The sequence below is a fragment of the Dreissena polymorpha genome, chromosome 13 (genome assembly GCF_020536995.1).
Source record: "Dreissena polymorpha isolate Duluth1 chromosome 13, UMN_Dpol_1.0, whole genome shotgun sequence".
NCBI lineage: Eukaryota > Metazoa > Mollusca > Bivalvia > Myida > Dreissenidae > Dreissena > Dreissena polymorpha.
Window position 1 is genome coordinate 37,804,456 of NC_068367.1, and position 19,416 is coordinate 37,823,871.

The window sequence follows — 19,416 nt, forward strand, 5'->3', positions numbered from 1 at the left end:
AGCCTCTCCGTGAATATGATTTCTGTTAAAACAATAATATAGAGCGTTAGATGTGACGTGTTAGATATAGTCAGATTTTCAACAAGTCGCTTATTTAGCTTGTGCGCCAGCTATTTACATTTGTTACAACTGTTTGCTTGGAATTCACTAGTCGCCAAATGCGCGATCGCTCCGCCCACTAAGTTGTGTTTTCATAAAACGCTTATTCCATTACTCCGAGAGTCTTTGTTTGTCGGACCATGTGGTCGCAATAAACGAAATCTGATTGATTATTATATGAACTTGATTGACAGCTGGCGAGTGGCCAATACCACTCACTGTACTCAAATGTGGCGTGTTCTGAGAAAACTGGGCAAAATGCTTGAGCGTAAAGTGTCATCCCAGATAATCCGGGACGACACTTTCCGCCTAAACTGAATTTTCGCAAAGAAGAGACATCATTTAAACCGAAAATTCCATAAAAGCGGAAATTGTCGTCCCTGATTAGCCTGTGCGGACTGCACAGGCTAATCTGGGATGACAATTTACGCACAAGCATTTTGCCCAGTTTTCTCAGAACACGCCACAAATAATAATCGATTATGAAATATGAATGTAAAACCCACAAGTTTATAGACATTTAACAACGAAAAAAATATCGATATTCATCGTACAATATATTCCCAAGAGGTACACGTAATACTATTTATAGAGTTGGTAGCAACTTGTCTTATGTATAAAAACACACCAACACATCAAGAGCTATTTCACAAGATGGTTTTAAATACCTGTGCATTTTTAGTTTATCCTTGTCAAAAAACATCTTCCCGCAACATCGGTATGGGGCTTGTCCTTTGTGTTGTCTCATATGGCGTCTGTGGCCACTCCTGGACTGAAACTGTCGGCCACACTCAGTACAAAGACGCATCGATTCCATATTCACCTGAAAATTTCGGTTTGATATTTGAAAACACATTTTGTTCATTATTCATTTACGCGTTTGCATGCTAATATTACATGAAAAGTTGTAGCAACACATAGCAAGAGGAATCAACAACTATGGGTGACATTTCAATGTTGCCATACTTTACGTCTTATACGTATGCCTAAATACCCACACATTTACACAAATACACACTCGCATATAAAGCTGCAACCTGTGTGATTACCGTGACGTACATGAGCTCATCAAAGATAAGTATCAAATGAGGATTCCAGTTTTCCTATTAGCGGGAACCCTTTGTGATCATCTCAAAAGCGGGACCCATTTAGATCATACACAATTTTGGTTCATAAAACTGTTTAAGACAAATTTTAGATGTCTTCTTTATACAAGACCGCTGTATAAACATCAAACGAATACTCGGTTACAGATTTTAAATATAAATATGTCTCTTTTTGTATGCGGGAGAGTTATTCAATAAGTGAAACCCAGCAAAGATCACAAATTACTTGGCGAACAGCTCCCGCTAAGAAATTTGTTACCTGGTAAACTCGAGATTTAGAGCGAATTTTACTACGAAATAAACGCTAATCACTTTCTTGCTGATATGGCTGGAAACAGAGCGGCATTTAATAATTAAATACAAGTAATAAAGGGTATAAAACGGCGAAAAATACCTGTTTCGGCATTGACGTCGCCATCTTGATTGCCTTTAGATCATCACGTGATTACCTCCTCTGGTACATGTGATTGTAAAATTCAAGGATCATTATTTTAACAAAATGTAAACTATACAAATTGACTCTAATTTATCAAAGGTGTGATCGTATATATTAAGATTAATGTTTACATTTCAATGGTTACAATTCTATGGGAAAACTTTTAAGTGAAAGTAATTAGTGTACAGTATAAATGTTATGGGGAGGATCCTTTAAAAAAAAGATCATTAGGCAGTGTTTAAACTTAATTGTAAGGATCAGGTACAAAGCTTGTTAGTAGAAGTGTTATGGCTTCTTATGTATTATGGTATCAAGTTATCAATTGCAAATGCATGTGTATCCATTTAATGCGTGTGATTATCCATGTGAACTGATTGCTGCTTTGCGGCAATATTGTGGACGATTCAATGAAAATAAACAAAAAGTCCGCACATGCTAATCAGGGACGATACTTTCCACTTTTATTTAATTATTTGTTTATAAGAATTCTTTAAACCAAAATCCAGTTTGAGCGGAAAGTGTCATCCAGTATTTGCCTGTGCAGACTAGGACAAAACTTCATGAACATGCATGTAGCCCAGTTTTTCTAGAACAAGGCTCAATGTATAATGAAGAACCCAAGTATTTTTCCTTCATATGTATTGACAAAGCTCAAGAAACCTGTTGAATGGGCAGCAGTTATCTTTCCTTTGGATTACATAATTATATCAATTTATATGGTGGTCATGAATAGTTTTGAGTGTGGAGTATTTAAATGAGCTCAGTTCTATACTGGTTAGTTAAACTAACATATGCTTTGATCCATCTGCATATTTTACTAGGTTATGGTGTTGTGTTAGAAATCTGTCTATTTAAGCGATTGGAAATGGATGTGCATTAATTTATTGTTTTCCGTTAAAGTATTTAAATCAACATCTCAGTTTATTGTGATCATGTAAGAAATCTATGCAATAAACGTGGCCATCATTTATTTGTGTTTCGTTGTTGTACATGCAGCAGGCTGTGCACCAGAACATCGATGTATAACCTAATATTCCAGTTTTTAATTTATATTGACGTTCTGTTAATATGATACTTGCCATAATTTCTAGTGATTTTTTTAGCTCGGCTGTTATCGGAGAAAACCCGAGGTATTGTCATTGCCAGCTCGTCCGCCGTCCGTGTCGTGCTAAAACCTGAACAAAAATCTCTAAAATCAAAGCGCTTCCACCTACAACTTTGAAACTTCATATGTAGCTACACCTTGATGAGTACTGCACGCCATACCCTTTTTGGGCGTCACTAGGTCAAAGGTCAAGGTCACTGTGACCTCTAACGAAAAAAAAATAAACTGCACCCGCCGCCGAGCGTTGGCACCCGCTATGTGGTGCTCTTTTTTATCTTTAGATTGATCATTTTTGAAAAAAAACTTAATCCAAATGAAAATCTGATATGTCCTTTGTTGTATGCATGCCAATTACGAAATCAAAATGTATTAACACATTGATCGTCTACAAGATGCTGTGGTTACGAGTGTAGACATTGTGGTTGGGCCAAACTATTAATGTTAAAAATGTGCCGACACATGAACTGGTCACCCATCATTTACACTGAAATTGTGACCGTGGAATTTGACCGAATATGGAACATGTGCGTGTTACATTGAAATAGTCATAGGGAATAATACAAAGTATACTTTTGAATGTTAAAATACTGGCATTCTGAAGGAACGAAATACAAATACTAGTACTTTGCTTTTGTCCACGTTACCTTCACCTTTGCTGTGCTTATCTGACGCTTAAGTATATCCATACATACCGGTATTACAACTTGCCCAGCATGAAGCACAATGTGAAAGAACAGACAATTTTATAAGGCTATTTTCATGTATTTTTTCAAAATTCAATTAAATTAAATGATCGGGTAAATTTATTGCAATACAGGAATACAACAACGCAAAACCATCGAAAAATATTTAAATTTATTGAGTTGCCAAAGCAAAGAATGGGGTTTTGTCATTTTTATGTTTTAGATAGATTTCATTTTTTGAGTGGGCCACAGGTATGTGTGTTACCAATAATTTACAATATTGAAACACACGGCTGTACGTTTAGTTAGTTTCTCAACTGTAGAAACTAAGCAGAATATCAAACAGTTTGGATCCTGATGAGACGCCACATTCTGTGTGAGTTGTGGTTAATTAAATTTATTTAATGTGTAACATGTGTTACATGGTAAGTTTTTACAGACATATTAAGGTTCAAATCAGAACTATATGTTGCGTACATAAAATCGATCTATTTGTTGTTTGTTTTCATCCTTAATTGTGTTCTTTCATTAAATTTAATTTATTCTTAAAGAATTTACATTTTTGATATTTTTAATCTAAAATGATGTGCTAAGCAGAGAGATCTTTGTGGTAACCACATACCGAGCTCGTAGATGATGTTCTACTCCAGAGTTCGTTTTACTAAAACAATTAATAATAACAACAATATATTAGTTCCTAAAATGCATTTCCTTGAACGTTAACGTTGTATTCAGATATAATTTGTAACATTATAGTTGATATAGTGCATGATTATCAATAAAATCGATGATTATGTTCACCGTCTCTATATATGCGCTTATAGGTTACGTATGCGCAAATAATTTCCTTTTTTGTTATATATTGAGATCGCAATCTTTGATCTCAAATTTCACCATGACCGAGCGTATAGTCAACATATCACTATACATGACTGGAAAGGTGGTTTCATAAGCTTACACAAAATTGCATTAGAAAAAAATCTATATGTTTTAACTCAAAATAATTATCTTAGAACATATGCACCGGTTTTGACCCAATCTCTTGCACGACGGTTACATTACATTCATCTCTGTGTTGGGCTCAGAACGGACTATTGTTATGAAAGCGTCTCATTCATGTCATGATCATACCAAGCGTTCATCATTGAGGTTACAGTATACTAAACAATCTCTTGCACGACGGTTAAATTGCATTCACTGCATTAAAGAAAACCATCTCATACCATGATATCTTATATCAGTCTTAATTCATTATTATAAAACTGATATGGCTTTTTGATGTTAAGAAACCAACATACATACACACGTCGAAGCAATTCCTAACGTCACTCAATAAACATTATGATCAATTATTTACATATGTAAAGTGCGTGGAATGATTCCATCTGCGTAAATGGGCAATAAAATAGTTCCAAAGAGACACCGACACCGGCACGGCCATCTTGTATGCAAACACCATGCCCTACTATTGAGGCTGGCAACCACCAACGTACAAAGAAATGCACAAATCAGGCCTTTTTCCCTGTGACATACACATCTACCCTTAAAATGATACCAAAAGTATCATTTGAAATGCATTTTTTAAATCTTATGCACCAGGACCTGCATCATATGTGCTTAGTAGCAAACTGACTGCATGTAACCCCCCCCCCCCCCCAAATTCCACTTCCTTTTAGGATAATGTAACTTTATCTTTTTGCCAACCAATGGGCGGAGTCTCAACTTTGCAGGTACGCGTGTACTCGTTGGCTGAGACTGAATATGGGCGCCATTTTGTTATTACGTAACGCGTTAACAAGTTGTATTTTAATGTTTGTCACAACACGAATAATGGTGTAAAAGGTGATGTGTACCGCGTGGATCAAAAGAAAAACATGTTGTATTGCTATTATGATTACAAAGTTATTTTTATCATACAAGTTTGTGTTGCAATTTTTATAAAAGCAGACAATGCATGGATGTTAACTGTCATCTTATGACAGCATTATAATGAGTGCAAAATTAAATAAGCCAATTTCATTTATTAAGTTCATTAAATGTGGTGGTTTCTTGACAAAAAAATAGGTCACTAAAGTGCCTGTACTGGCGCAAATCATCATGCCATCAAGGCTGGAAGTTGCACCAAGTTGGCAGATTTTGGTGTATTACCAACTTACAGCTGCCATATATCAAGCTGGTGTAATACAATAGTCGGTCTTGTTTGTTTCTGTAGTCATGTTATCAGTGACCTACTGTTATAAATTTCATCTGCACAGACAGTAATAAAACAAGAAGATTATCTTTCTGCAGTAATCAATTTAACAGAATATCCAACATACTGCACCAGCAGGAGAGTATTGACAACTCGATTTGAAATTAAAAGCAAAATAAATATATTTTGACAAGGTATTTGTTCTTTATGATATAAATTCAGCTCGCTCGTGGATAGTTTACAACAATAAAATTTCGTCACATTTATAGAAATCACGGCTTGTTGTTAAGACAAATTATATACACATATATCATATAACAGAAATAAGATAATTTTCACTTTTAAGTAAATGACGACAACAACGAGATCAATATGCATAAATACAAAATCGTTTGAAGGGTCAACATCGGTTTTCAACGAAATGGCCCTGTCCGGATAAAAGCGAAAGAAATTAAACAGATATTCTAGACAATTCTAGTTTAAATGACGCGACATTTACTTAAGATTAATTCATTTCAAATCAACATTATTTGTTTTGACTACGTTGTTGAAGTATTAAATTTGAATGGTTAGTTTAGACTTGCAATCGAACATCGGGCAATTTCTGGTAAGAATTGTATCTGTTCATCATGAGTCATTTATAATTGTCTGATTAAATCATAATTCAATACTTTAAACAATCAAGATACGCCGTCATGTGTTTGTACTAAAAAAACCTTCGCTATATACGTCGATCTTTAATATGACAACAGCTGATATCGATTCTTTTGTTATGAACTCAAGCAAGTGGTGTTTGAATACGTCATTCCGGTTTGAATAAAATGTCGACTCGATCGCGAAGTGCGAACATTCGGCATAGTTATCGGCTGTAAACTCGCTGAATACTTTGGTTTTAAACGAATAATTGCATGGATGTGATTTAAAACATTATAATCTCACATAAAATTGGTATATGTGGTTTTTAAAACCGCTGCCGGCGAGCTTTAAGCTTGGATACGGAATCAGGAACAATTCCTTATTCGAATAAGGAACTAGGAAAAAGGAACTAACTTACGCTCCATAATTCGTATGCCGATTTGTTGCGTTTGAGATTGTCTGACACAGCGTGGAAGCTTATGAGTTGCATCAAACTTGAGTGACATTGAAACATATATATTTATTGCATTGGTTAAGCATAATTAATCATGGTACACTTAATAGTGATGTGATGTCGTCATACAAACTAATGATAACCTCTCATAATTGGTCAGTCAGATATATTCGATTGTGCAAATAATATCGATGTGGTACGGAATGGCATGATTACCATTGTTGTGTCGTACATAATTGTTCCGCTTTGTAGATCAACTTAAATATATATGTTTTAAGTTAAATTAAAGACCGTGATGTCCGTAAACGAAATACCCAAACTCCCAAAGTGCATAACGTATATTTGAGCAAACCCATTCGATTGTGTGTTTTTTTCCTTCGTCAAGCCTATAACCAGATGACAGAAAATTATATCTAAGCTTTGCGGTTAATCGTACAAGGGTTTACAATTAATAGTTTGTAAAATATAACAATGCGTTTTTATTTGTAAATTGAAATATAAGCAAATAATTGGTCGACTCGAGTATTTATTTTCAACTGCAATTTGCAAACGTTTTTCGGTAGATGTTTTTTATCAATGCTATTTTACTAGTTAAATTTTGTGAAAAGCTTATGTTGTTTCCACATTTTTTTTGCATTCATTAAATTCAGGATAAAAACGATATTCAGCTTCCATAGCCCAAGAGTAGAATCAGCACGGTGACCGGACGGTGTACGTGCATGTTTTTTTTCAACTGCTATGTGGTTGGTTTGCAAACCTTTTGCGGTCTTATTTTAATTGTGTAGTACAATATCTACTCAATTTTGATAATTGTAGACCCACAGAACATCAACATGGTCAGCTTAAAAGATTCGTCGATTGCTTCTGTTTAGTCCGCACCATTTTTGCTGGTAAGGCAGTCGTTAAACTAATGAGTAGTTAAATGGAAATGAAATGGAATTTAAATTATGTAACTATGAAGTTAATCGGCCCCATAATCTTAAATATTTAAATAACGAATGGCCAAATGTTAATTCTTAACTCGGATCTTCTTTAAACCAGTTTAAACCACAGCGCTGTGCCAAGGTGATAATCAAAGTTGAATCATATCAGTTGTTTCTTGTGAATGAGTGTCAATCTAGTATATGTGTGCTGTTTCGCACAGGTTTCACTTGGTTCCCTGCTATAAATAGCTGAATTGTATGATAAACCGAGGCTTCTCTACAGCTGCTGCAGCTACATGTTGACTTTGTTTCTTGGTATATGTGTACGTTGTTCAACATATGCTTCAGCATGGCTTGCCGAAAACAACAGATTTCTCTTTTGGACCTTGTACTTTCTAATGATGTTTTTAAAGAACTCCTTAATTCACCGATATCGCAAGCAAGAAACTGGTATATGACGGCTTTAATTGATGATTGTGGTTTTCACAAACATAAAAAAGAGACATTGCCTTTGAAATATATTTGAGAACAGTCATATCAATCATACCTCTGTTGTTTTAATAATATATATGCTTTGATAAAATGACGTTTGCAAAATAGGTTTCACACTTTTTTTCGAGTTTTCCTTTTTGTATTATACTTAAGCAAACGAATAAGTAATAAAACATCAGTTATCAGTTTATGGTGTATGCTAAGGCGGTTAGATCAATTGTAGATGCTAAACTTATCATATTTTGGGAATAAATACTTATGTCAGTATTAAATAAATAAGCAAATATTTGAAGAACATTAGATGTCGTTTAATGTTTTCTTCCAAGATAAGAGATATCCAATGCCATTATAAATTAGCGTCCTTGGGCAAGGCGCTGGAGCCTGAAATAAATTAAACCACCAAAGTTTAGCAGAATATGTCATTAATATAAATCGATAATATAAATCGAAGGAGTAGAACTCTGGGGTAAAAATGCCAATATTTGCTTTATAGATCTATCAACTAAGATTCGGATGCGAAATAATAATACATGATAACATTAGCGTTAAATAGACAATCATCCGAATAGCAAACAATAATCATGTAATGATAAAATGTTCATTCGAAAGGTATTTTTTTCCAGACAATATTATAGATTTCCACATGAAATGCAAACTATATCATTATGGTACCTTCGGTATTGAGTCTTATTGATTAGTGGATATTTTATCAACAGTATATGTGACCGTAGAAAATCGGTGACCATCATTTTACAATTGATAATAATAAAACAGATATGGCAACAGTTATAGTGAACTCACTCTTTGCATGCTGGGCCGCAGAACAATGGAGCGACTAGACTACCGCCTGGGAATGCAGAAAGGCAGCTCGGACAGTCGGCCTGACATGCAGCCTCAGTGGTGTCGGAGCCAAGGCAAGACTGCAGATGTTTCGTGACGTCGATTACTAGAGGGTAGATGGTAAAAAGTTGCCGGTAATTGTTACTTATGACAATTTTGTAAACTTTAATTGACAAGTATGGAACAGTATAGAACAAACTTCTTATATTTTAACACAAAAAGTATATCAAGAGAAAACAATTGCTAATGATTGAAATAAACAGGACTACATGATTATTTTTAGAAAAAGTCAAATGTTGATAAAAGTGACGGAAAGTACTTATAGTAAGACTGGAAACTTCCGGAGATGAATCTCTCCTCGATGCTGGCACAGTAGACCATTGGCAACAAAACGAGCAGGTACACGGCGAACTTCATCTTGATATCTGAATTAAAAAAATAATGATACACTTTTATGCTCTCCGGTCGTTTATAGAGAAATATCAGTGAATTAAAACTGATAATTTCACTGTTACAAACAGTGAAATTTAAAAGTGAAAATTAATTAATAATTTTCACTGTGAAATGACTTAATTTTTTGACTAAATGACGTCATTATCCCAGCGAAATTCTTTAGTTTAACTCTTTAAAAATGTATATAAACGGCGAAAAAAAAGCATAAATTAAAAATAAAATTTGTTGGATTCGGTGGAATATCGATATTTTAAATATATATTTTTTTATGATCACTCGTGAATTTAAGTCGATCATCCATTGAATCCAACAAATATCCTCTATATAAAACGCATTCATCAATGAGACTGGTTAAGTATGTAAATGTGAATAACTGATTAGACGGAGAGTGCAGTGCGACCATTCGGGCTTTAGTTGTGGAAAGGATAAATCGGTCTTTGGGGACAAACATCTTTTTCGTGCAAGCTACGAGTCAGTAAATCGAAGTTTGATTGCGCTTTTCTCGAAGAGCAGCCATCCGCCCTGCTTTAAATGAATGCTTCTATCAGTTTCTGGATGAAAAGAAAAAAATTGGACTCAAAAACCTTGAACAGCTTTTGCAATCGAATAATTCCACATATCGGGTTATTATCGTTATGGCAGCATTGTTGATTGTATTATGGTCTGGTTAAGTTCTGATTGCAAATTGGAGGCGCAAGTTTTCAGTAGTTTCCAAATGTTTAACGACTTAAATCAAACTGTGGGCATTTCTCTTTTATAAATATGTTGAGCAATTTAAGTATCAATATAAAACTCGTAAACTAAATTTCAACTTAAACATTGCAGCTCTATAATATGCGTTGATTGAAGAAAATGTACTGAACTTGCTTTGTTCTTTGGTAAACAGACATACAGATAATTTGATTCCCTTTTTAAGCCAGGTAAATCCTGGTTTTTACGAAAAATGTTCAAAGCGTAATATATAATTACGTGTTGTAAACAAGAGTTGTGGGATATTAATTATATTAAAACGGGTAATCTGATACAAAATTAAATATAGTGTTAAACTGAAATAACTATCCCTTTTTCTTGCATACATTCTTTTTATATTATAACCGTGTTTATTATTTACTCTTATTGACGACATGTTTTAATATGATATATAACGATTATTTTGCGTAGATTTTACAAAAAAAGAGATAAAATACACTCATATTTACTAGTCAGCATAAAAACGCATATATGTGTGTTGCATAATGTGTAAGTGAAATAACAAACAAACGATTATGATGTATCTTGATGAAGAAATCAACAAAACTATAAATATATACCCTAAGAGATGTATCTGCTATTACACTTATTTCCGCTGAATGTATACAATATGCTCGGTTTAGAAAGCTTTGAAAGTCGCGATTATTTTTGCAATCACTCTTATTATTAAACACCGTTTTCATATCTTTTATCACATGCAATACGCTGTTTCCCATGTAATATAACCATTATGAATATTTTTTATCCCATTTTCACCGCGACATTGACGGTATAACACGTTGTGGAATATACTTGCCTGTCTTCAACACTGTGGAATATACCTGTCGCGTGCACAGACTACTTTTCAAATGACGTCATGCGATATGCGCTAAAATAGGTCGATATTGTTTGGTTCATTGATCGAATTTTAAGGTCACCCATTGGAAGAAAATATTTTAAAGAAAAAAATATATATAACATATTCAATAAAAGAAATGTTGAAATAAAATATAAAATTACACGATTTTTGTTTTGTTATTTTTTTATTTATATTTACTTTACCGCTGAATGATTTTTCATAACAAACTAAGTCGAGAAAACTTAAGCTTCACAATTAGACGACCTTGAACCTTTAAATCTAGTCATATGACATAATTTTTCGCCATCCGTATAATGAATCAGCTGATTGATGGCGTCATAAAATGACATACTTATTGCGTCATTTTCCCTATTTTTTTTGACGATTTATTATAAACGCGACTTATTTCACATGTTTTCTACATGTACTGTATATCGACATATCTGAATTGTCAATTGCTATTATTTTCCTTTTTTCGTGTAATATGCATTGTTTATAATCTATGCATATACTTTTGACATTTAACTAAAAAATTAAGAATTTACAGCAAGCCATACACATATCGCACAATTCATAAATAATCTGCAATGTTTGCTTTCCTATTTAATTCACGTTAGGCATAGAGCTGTGTAAAGTATAAGATGGTAAAAATAGCACCACACTGGAATTGGGAACGTCCCATTTTGTACACGGGTATTATCTACTCATTTATCTGTTGTGTATTGGAATGTTTTCCATTCTTTGTGTATTTATATATTAAATTATTTTCTTGTACAATAGGGGCATTTACCATAGATAAATAAAACATTGTGCAAGTTTAAACATAATTATGTTTGTATGCAGATTTCTGCAAATGCAACCGAGTTTACCAACGGCTATTATTAGATAAACTACTCCGGTTCATTTGAACAGCAGTAATGTAGAGTACATGACGTAGAGTGTGAAGAAGAAGAAAGTTTATTGAGTTCATAAACTCATCATAGGCGCTCGATATCAATGACAATGTTTATTTTTTATTTATTTATTTTTTAGTTACCACTTGTTTATTATAATGCATTCACATACTAAATTAATAAAACTCTTCCGACAAAACGTCTTCTTAAAAAAAGATTGTTCGACTATGTATGTTTAGATATTGACAAGGTTAATCACTCGCCATTTTCTAAAGCAACGGATGTGCGTCATTATGCATAATTAAATCGCTGTCACCCCGCTCGCTTATTAAAATGCGCGCACAGGCCGGGAACCTCGCTCATTATACACATTACAGCCACTAAGCGCCGGATTTGATTTTTGACGTGCTGATTTTTTAATATCTGGAAATCACCATGGCAGACGAAATCAAGTTAAAAAATTGGTAAGGAATGATTCATGTGTATGCAATTTACAATAAATTTTGTTGATTGCCCCATTAATTGAGTGAAACAATAGTTACAAGGATTTATCACATCGTCTGTGTATGTTTCTGTTAAAACTGAAAGTAGATGGAGAAAGAGCGAGTTTCCCGGCCTGTGCGCATTTCAATAAGCGAGCGGGGTGACAGCGCTTTAATTACGCATAATGACGCACTTCCGTTGCTTTAGAAAATGGCGAGTGATTTACCTTGTCAATATCTATGTACATAGTCGAACTATCTTTTTTTTAAGAAGACGTTTTGTCGGAAGCTTTTTATTAATTTAGTATGTGTATGCATTATAATAAACAACGGGTAACTAAAAAACAAATAAATAAATAAATAAAAAAAATTGTCATTGACATCAAGCGCCTATGAAACTCATTTGAATATAGTGATAGGGTGGCATAAGGGTCTTTATTTAACTATGCTAAAATAATTATTAAAGACCCTAGATGCAAAATATTCAATTATTGAGTTAAATGGATTATTAGATGGATTTTAAAGCATAATTAAAGGTAAGATACTAGTTCCAACGTGTTTTGGTTTTTGTTTGTACTTTTGTCGTTCCCGGTTCTCGGGGATATGATTTTAACATGGGCGCCACTGATGCATCGGATCACACACGGCATACCCATAACATTATATAAAAAAAACACGTTCTGCGCGTCCTTAAATTCGTCGTCCGAAGTCGGAAAACGTATTGCCCTGTATATTTAGTCAAATAAAGTGTCAGTCGCTGCAATTGTCTGTTTACTCGTCAAAATTGTCAAGAAACTTCAGCGTACAGTTTATATAGTATTGACAGACCTGTACAAAGTCGCGCCAGTCAAAAATCATAAAAAGCGACATTTAAAGTTATGGTAGCCAGAACTAGGTCGTCGATGGTGCGACATCATTTTGTCAGGAGCAATCGCCGCCATATTGGATTTTGATCATTTTCTTTCGAAAATAAAATGAATTATAGTAAAGTAAAATCTTTTTTTCGCGGTCGTAATGTGATTATTGTGTAACAATTCGCATACTGCGTAAAATTGAATCGATGCATATGGTGATATTTTTACTTGTTTTACAATTTGTGTGTGAATTTTTTAAAGACCATTTTGCGTACCAGAACAAATACATGTTTATCACTACGCATGGTTACATGGTTTAAGACTGAATTAAAATTATTGTTAAGGTTATTATATCTATTTATGTTAAACGCCACGTTGAAAAAAATCAAATGGGATAAAAAGAATACTAGGATTAGCGTTGAATACAGAGAAGTTTATGTTGCTCGGCTCGAACACCGAAAGTACTCGCCAAGGCTCGCGCTCCCGGCGTTCTAAGCATCGCAACATAAATTTCTCTGTATTCAACGCTAACCTAGTTTTTTCTATATCTTACACATGCGTGATTTACTTATTATCCGTTTTGATTGGCTTAGTTTTCGTGCGATTGACCAATCGCATTTGATATTTTGCTGAAATGTCGTTACAACGTCACATGACGTCACGAAATGTAAACACCTTTCGGGATTTATCATTATGTTTGCTTAAATATTTATTTAATTTGCTGATTTAAAAGCATGTGGTGAAAAGATCTGTTTAATGTCTAATGTTTGCAATTTTTTAAAAAGTATCCATATTTAAATAATCTATTTAAGGTTAGCATTTACCTTGTGGTGGTCCGAGATTACTTAATCATTAAGTCAAAAGAATGACCCTTTTATATACACACGGCTCGCCAAGCCAAGTAATGAAGACATCTCCGTTTTTGGCAAAACGAAAGATAAGACTCGATAGTGAAGGTCATTAGCGTGTGAGCCGTAGTCATGATTTCGACGGATTTGTCTTCGCTAAATATCGCCGTAAATCTGGAACGCTTGTTGGTTGAAACATCGGCATATAATACACCAAAGAATCTGAAAATTGGACGCATTTTATTTAAGACCCATACATAATAAGGATGTGACTGAAATCATCCCTCAAGTTGGCTATCTTAAGAACCCCGGCAATGAGCAAATGGGTGCACATATATAAACACTATAAACAGTGAATTACTTCAAAATTGTATTGTGAGCTATTTAAACATTACCGAAGTATTTATGATAATTTATCATATAAAACCATATAAATAAACTAAAAAACCATGATAGTGATCATTTCAATATCAAACTCAATCAATTTAGCCTGTTGTGGAGTTTGTTGTGCCAAAAAATTGTAAACCGGCGATAGGTCAGTTTAAATAGAAAATCAATCATCTCTCTTTTACTACTATTTCCTTTAATTTCTCGTTAAAAGTTTGACAACACGGTGTCAAATATAATATCAAAATACTGATAGTACTGGTGTGACGATGCTTTTGAAGAGGATGGATATAAAGCATCAATTTAAGTTTATCTACATCACCACAATTGTGTATGTGTGTACGAAAATTTGGGTACGAAAACAAAATGGGTACGACAATTTTGGGTACGAAAATATTATGCTCAAAATGTTGGGTACGAAAAACAAATTGGGTACAAAAAAAATTTGGGAACGAAAATAAATGGGTACGAAAAAAAAATTGGGTACGAACAAAGTTGGGTTCGAAAACAAATTGGGTACGAAAAATTTTGGGTACGAAAAAAATTGGGGGTACGGGGAAGTAGTACCCGAGGGTACTTTACCCATTTACATTCTATCAAATCTTAAAATAACTTCATTTTGGGTTTTCTCATCGTCACAGCGATTGAAGTGCCACCTGACAGTTGCGTGTCTGGTTCCTGTCCCGAACCTCTCGATAAATTTGAAAGAGGACAGGAACCAAGCTTCCTTCACCTTTATAAATGATAATAAGCGAGGTATGCCGATTGAGAAAATCTAGCTAACTCAATCTTCGTCAAGCATCGTCAGTAACGTCATTTAAAACCTTGTATTGACGACGGGATGGACGTTCGTAAAGTATTGTACAATTGTTGTTATGAAGCGGGCCCACTTTCTTTCTTCAGTTTAGGATGTGACCCAGTTAGATGTGAAAAAATCGTGCGTGGCATTAACTTGCTTTAATATATTGACCAAGATTTAAATCAAATATAAGTGATCTTATTAGGTGTTATTATGACACACTTTATATTGGTGTGTGTTTATAAAGGGTTCGAAAAAATGTACACCATTTGTCTTATATACGGGACACGATATAAGGTTGATAATAACCATATGACAACAAGTTGCAGAACGTAAGCAGTTACACAACTCGTATGCTTTTTAACAATGGTAATATATTTAGAGTGATTTCCATGGAACGCCATAGCTGCCTTAAAATGAAAGCGTATATTTCATTACTATATATATAATTATATGATGTTTAATATATATAATATGATGTTACTTTCGCATTACACGTTGTTAATTAACGATAGTATGAGGATATTTTACCATTATATGATTCTCACGGTCCATTATATGATTATTTTTGTCCATTATATGCTGCTCATTATCCATTATATGATGCGCATAGTCCATTATATGATGCTCACTCTCCATAATATGTTGCTCATTGTCCATTATACGATGCTCATTGTCCATTATTTGATGCGCATAGTCCATTATATGTTGCTCATTGTCCATTATATGCTGCTCATTGTCCATTATATGATGCGCATAGTCCATTATATGATGCTCACTCTCCATAATATGTTGCTCATTGTCCATTATATGATGCTCACTCTCAATTATATGTTGCTCACTCTCCATCATATGATGCTCATTTTCCATTATATGATTCTTATTGTCCATTATATGACGCTCATTGCCCATTATATGATGTTCATAGTCCATTATATGCTGCTCACTCTCAATTATATGATGTTCACTCTCTATCATATGATGCTCACTCTCAATTATATGATGCTCACTCTCAATTATAAGATGCGCACTTTTAATTTTACGATGCTCACTCTCAATTATACGATGCTCATCGTCCATTCTATGATGCTCGCTCTCCATTTTATGATGCTCATTGTTCATTATACGATGGTCACGCACTCACGGTCCATTATATTATGCCGAATGTCCATTATATGAGTATCATTGCCCATTATATGATGCTCACTGTCCATAATATGATGCTCATTGTTCAATGTATGACTAATTATGATGTCTGGTCCATTTGCTATATTCTGGTGCTAGTTCTTTATTATATGCTCATTATTTATTTTTATGCAATTCTCAGATTCTATTTTAGGATGACAAATATTAAACAATGATTGGAGGACTGGAGGCTATTTAAATTTCCATGTTGATGAATTGTTATTGTTAAGGCTAAATTGTTCATGGTGATGTGAAAGTTTTAATCGATAGGATAGATACATGCGGCTGACCGATTTCAATGTCTGACACGTTTGTCAACGATTCAAACTCGATTCCCTGGCCAACAAAAAATGCTAACAGTGCATGGAGGCCAATTTCTTTTTTCGACCGTTTTGCGGACGGCCATACTTCTTTAGTGAGCTAATATATAATGAAAAGTGAGCACCATATAATGTTCAATGAGCATCATATAATTGAAAGTGAGCATCGTATACTTGAGAGTGAGCATCATATAATTGAGAGTGAGCATCATATAATGGAGAGTGAGTATCGTATACTTGAGAGTGAGCATCATATAATTGAGAGTGAGCATCATATAACGGAGAGTGAGCATCATAGAATTGAGAGTGAGCATCATATAATGGAGAGTGAGCATCATATAATGTACAATAAGCAACATATAATTGAGAGTGAGCATCATATAATGGAGAGTGAGCATCATATAATTGAGAGTGAGCATCATATAATGGACAATGAGCAACATATAATGGACAATGAGCATCATATACTTTAGAGTGAGCATCATATAATAGAGAGTGAGCATCATATAATGGAGAGTGAGCATCATATAATGAACAATGAGAATTATATAATGGACCGTGAGCATCATATCATGGTAAAGTATCATCATACTATCATTAATTATTGACGTATACTGCAATAGTAACATCATATAATGTAAAATCAACATCATATACTGATAATGATAGTCATGTAATATACTTTGTCATGTTAAGGCAGTTATGGCGTTCCATAGATTTCTATAGTACGAAAAGGTTAAACATGTAATTCAAAGTTGATATTGCATTAAATTTTGACAGCACGAAATACATTTACACTCGTATATTGATTAGATTAAAACTTTATGTATAAACGGAATAATATGTTATCATCACGTTAAACCTTCGAGGTAACATAATGCTGGAGTTGTAAACCATTATATCAATGGCTTTGATTTTCTTTGCTGTTTGCAATTTCGACATGTCATAACAAGCAGTATATAAGTTTTTCAGCCCACATATATCGATATTGATTCACATAAGTTTAAAGACATGAATTAACATTCTGAAAAAAGCCAAATTTGTTCAAATTATAAAGAACTGAACATAATTTCTCTTTCGATGAATGCGTTTATAAATTAGGAAGCTATGAACATAAATATCCAATGGGTGTACTGAGTATTGATATGTCACAGGCATTTGTGCGCAGCTTACTGTGCCAGGAATACTGGCAAATAAGTTGTTATTATGGTAACCATTGTAGTTTACATACCACGTGATTGTGTGTACACGTGTAATTATTGCAGATAGTTAAATAACAGTTAAATTGGTATTCTTTCTCGTTTAAAAACATTGCATTAAAATTGAAGTAATATGGTTTGATCAAGCCAGTCTTCATTTATGCACATGAACGAAACAAGTAAGAAACATTATGTATGAGTTTTTAATAAGCCTTGTTAACAATTATTTATTGGTTGAGCAAGCAATTGAATACAACGACGGTTTTTATTGCTATTTTTTTGTTTGCCAAGATAACAAAAATATAATTCTATGATTTATTTTCCTTCACGGACAATTCTGAAATAAATCAAATCGACAACATAAATAACAATATGTCGTAAATATATATATATATATATATATATATATATATATATATATATATATATATATATATATATATATATATATATATATATATATATATCCAATGCGAAGAAATCTTGAAAGAAATCTCGGATTTAATTGCTGATATACATGTATATATCTATAAACGAACATTTAAAACTTAGATTTGCAAACATGTTTAGCTGAAGATATCTTTTATTTAATTCATATAGCTCAGGTCTCTAAATGTTGCCATTTACTCTCTCCTCGATGCTGTCTTTAATAATACGGCAAAACTACCATCTATTGTTTTGATGATGTATCTTAATGTATCTTTATAATTGGTATATTGCATTACGTGGCAGTGCAGTAACAAACATACGAGTCGGTTGTATCTATTTGAATAAATCAACAAAAATACAAACATATATGTACACTCAGGTTTTCAGACTTTCATCTGCACGTATAATCGTTTCTTTAGAGTGATAACAATATGCTCCATATTGAAAGCTCTGAAAGCACTGAATTTTAACAATAACTCTTGCAATACATGGTTAATATTTTATATGTGAAATAAAATATACACGTATTTGTCACTATGGTGGCCATTGCGTTAGGAGGTTTTATATCAAAGACTGAACAACTAATTGTATTTAAAACATTAAATTCGTTAAGAATTAAAAGAACGTTAAACACAAAATTTAATTGCTATCACATCACATCTGTATTAATTAACTAAGCTAATTACAATCATAAATGTGATAAGTAACGGACCGTGGACGTTCTTGCTAAAAATGACAAATGCGTTTGCTCAATCGGAGCAGAGGATGGGGTTCAAATCGAATAATATATTTTGAAATGTTTAATTACGGGGTAAATAATGATGTTGCAAACGGTTTTTTATCATTCGAATTTAAAGCAATGCGAAGTGCAAACTATAAGCCATTATTGAAAATCATAATTTAAAGCATTTTGAGACACGAGTACTTGAAATGTATTCCTAAACCTTCTCAATCAATCTTATAAACGAATATGTCAATTAAAAATGTACCCAATTATTGCTAAAATAGTATGTT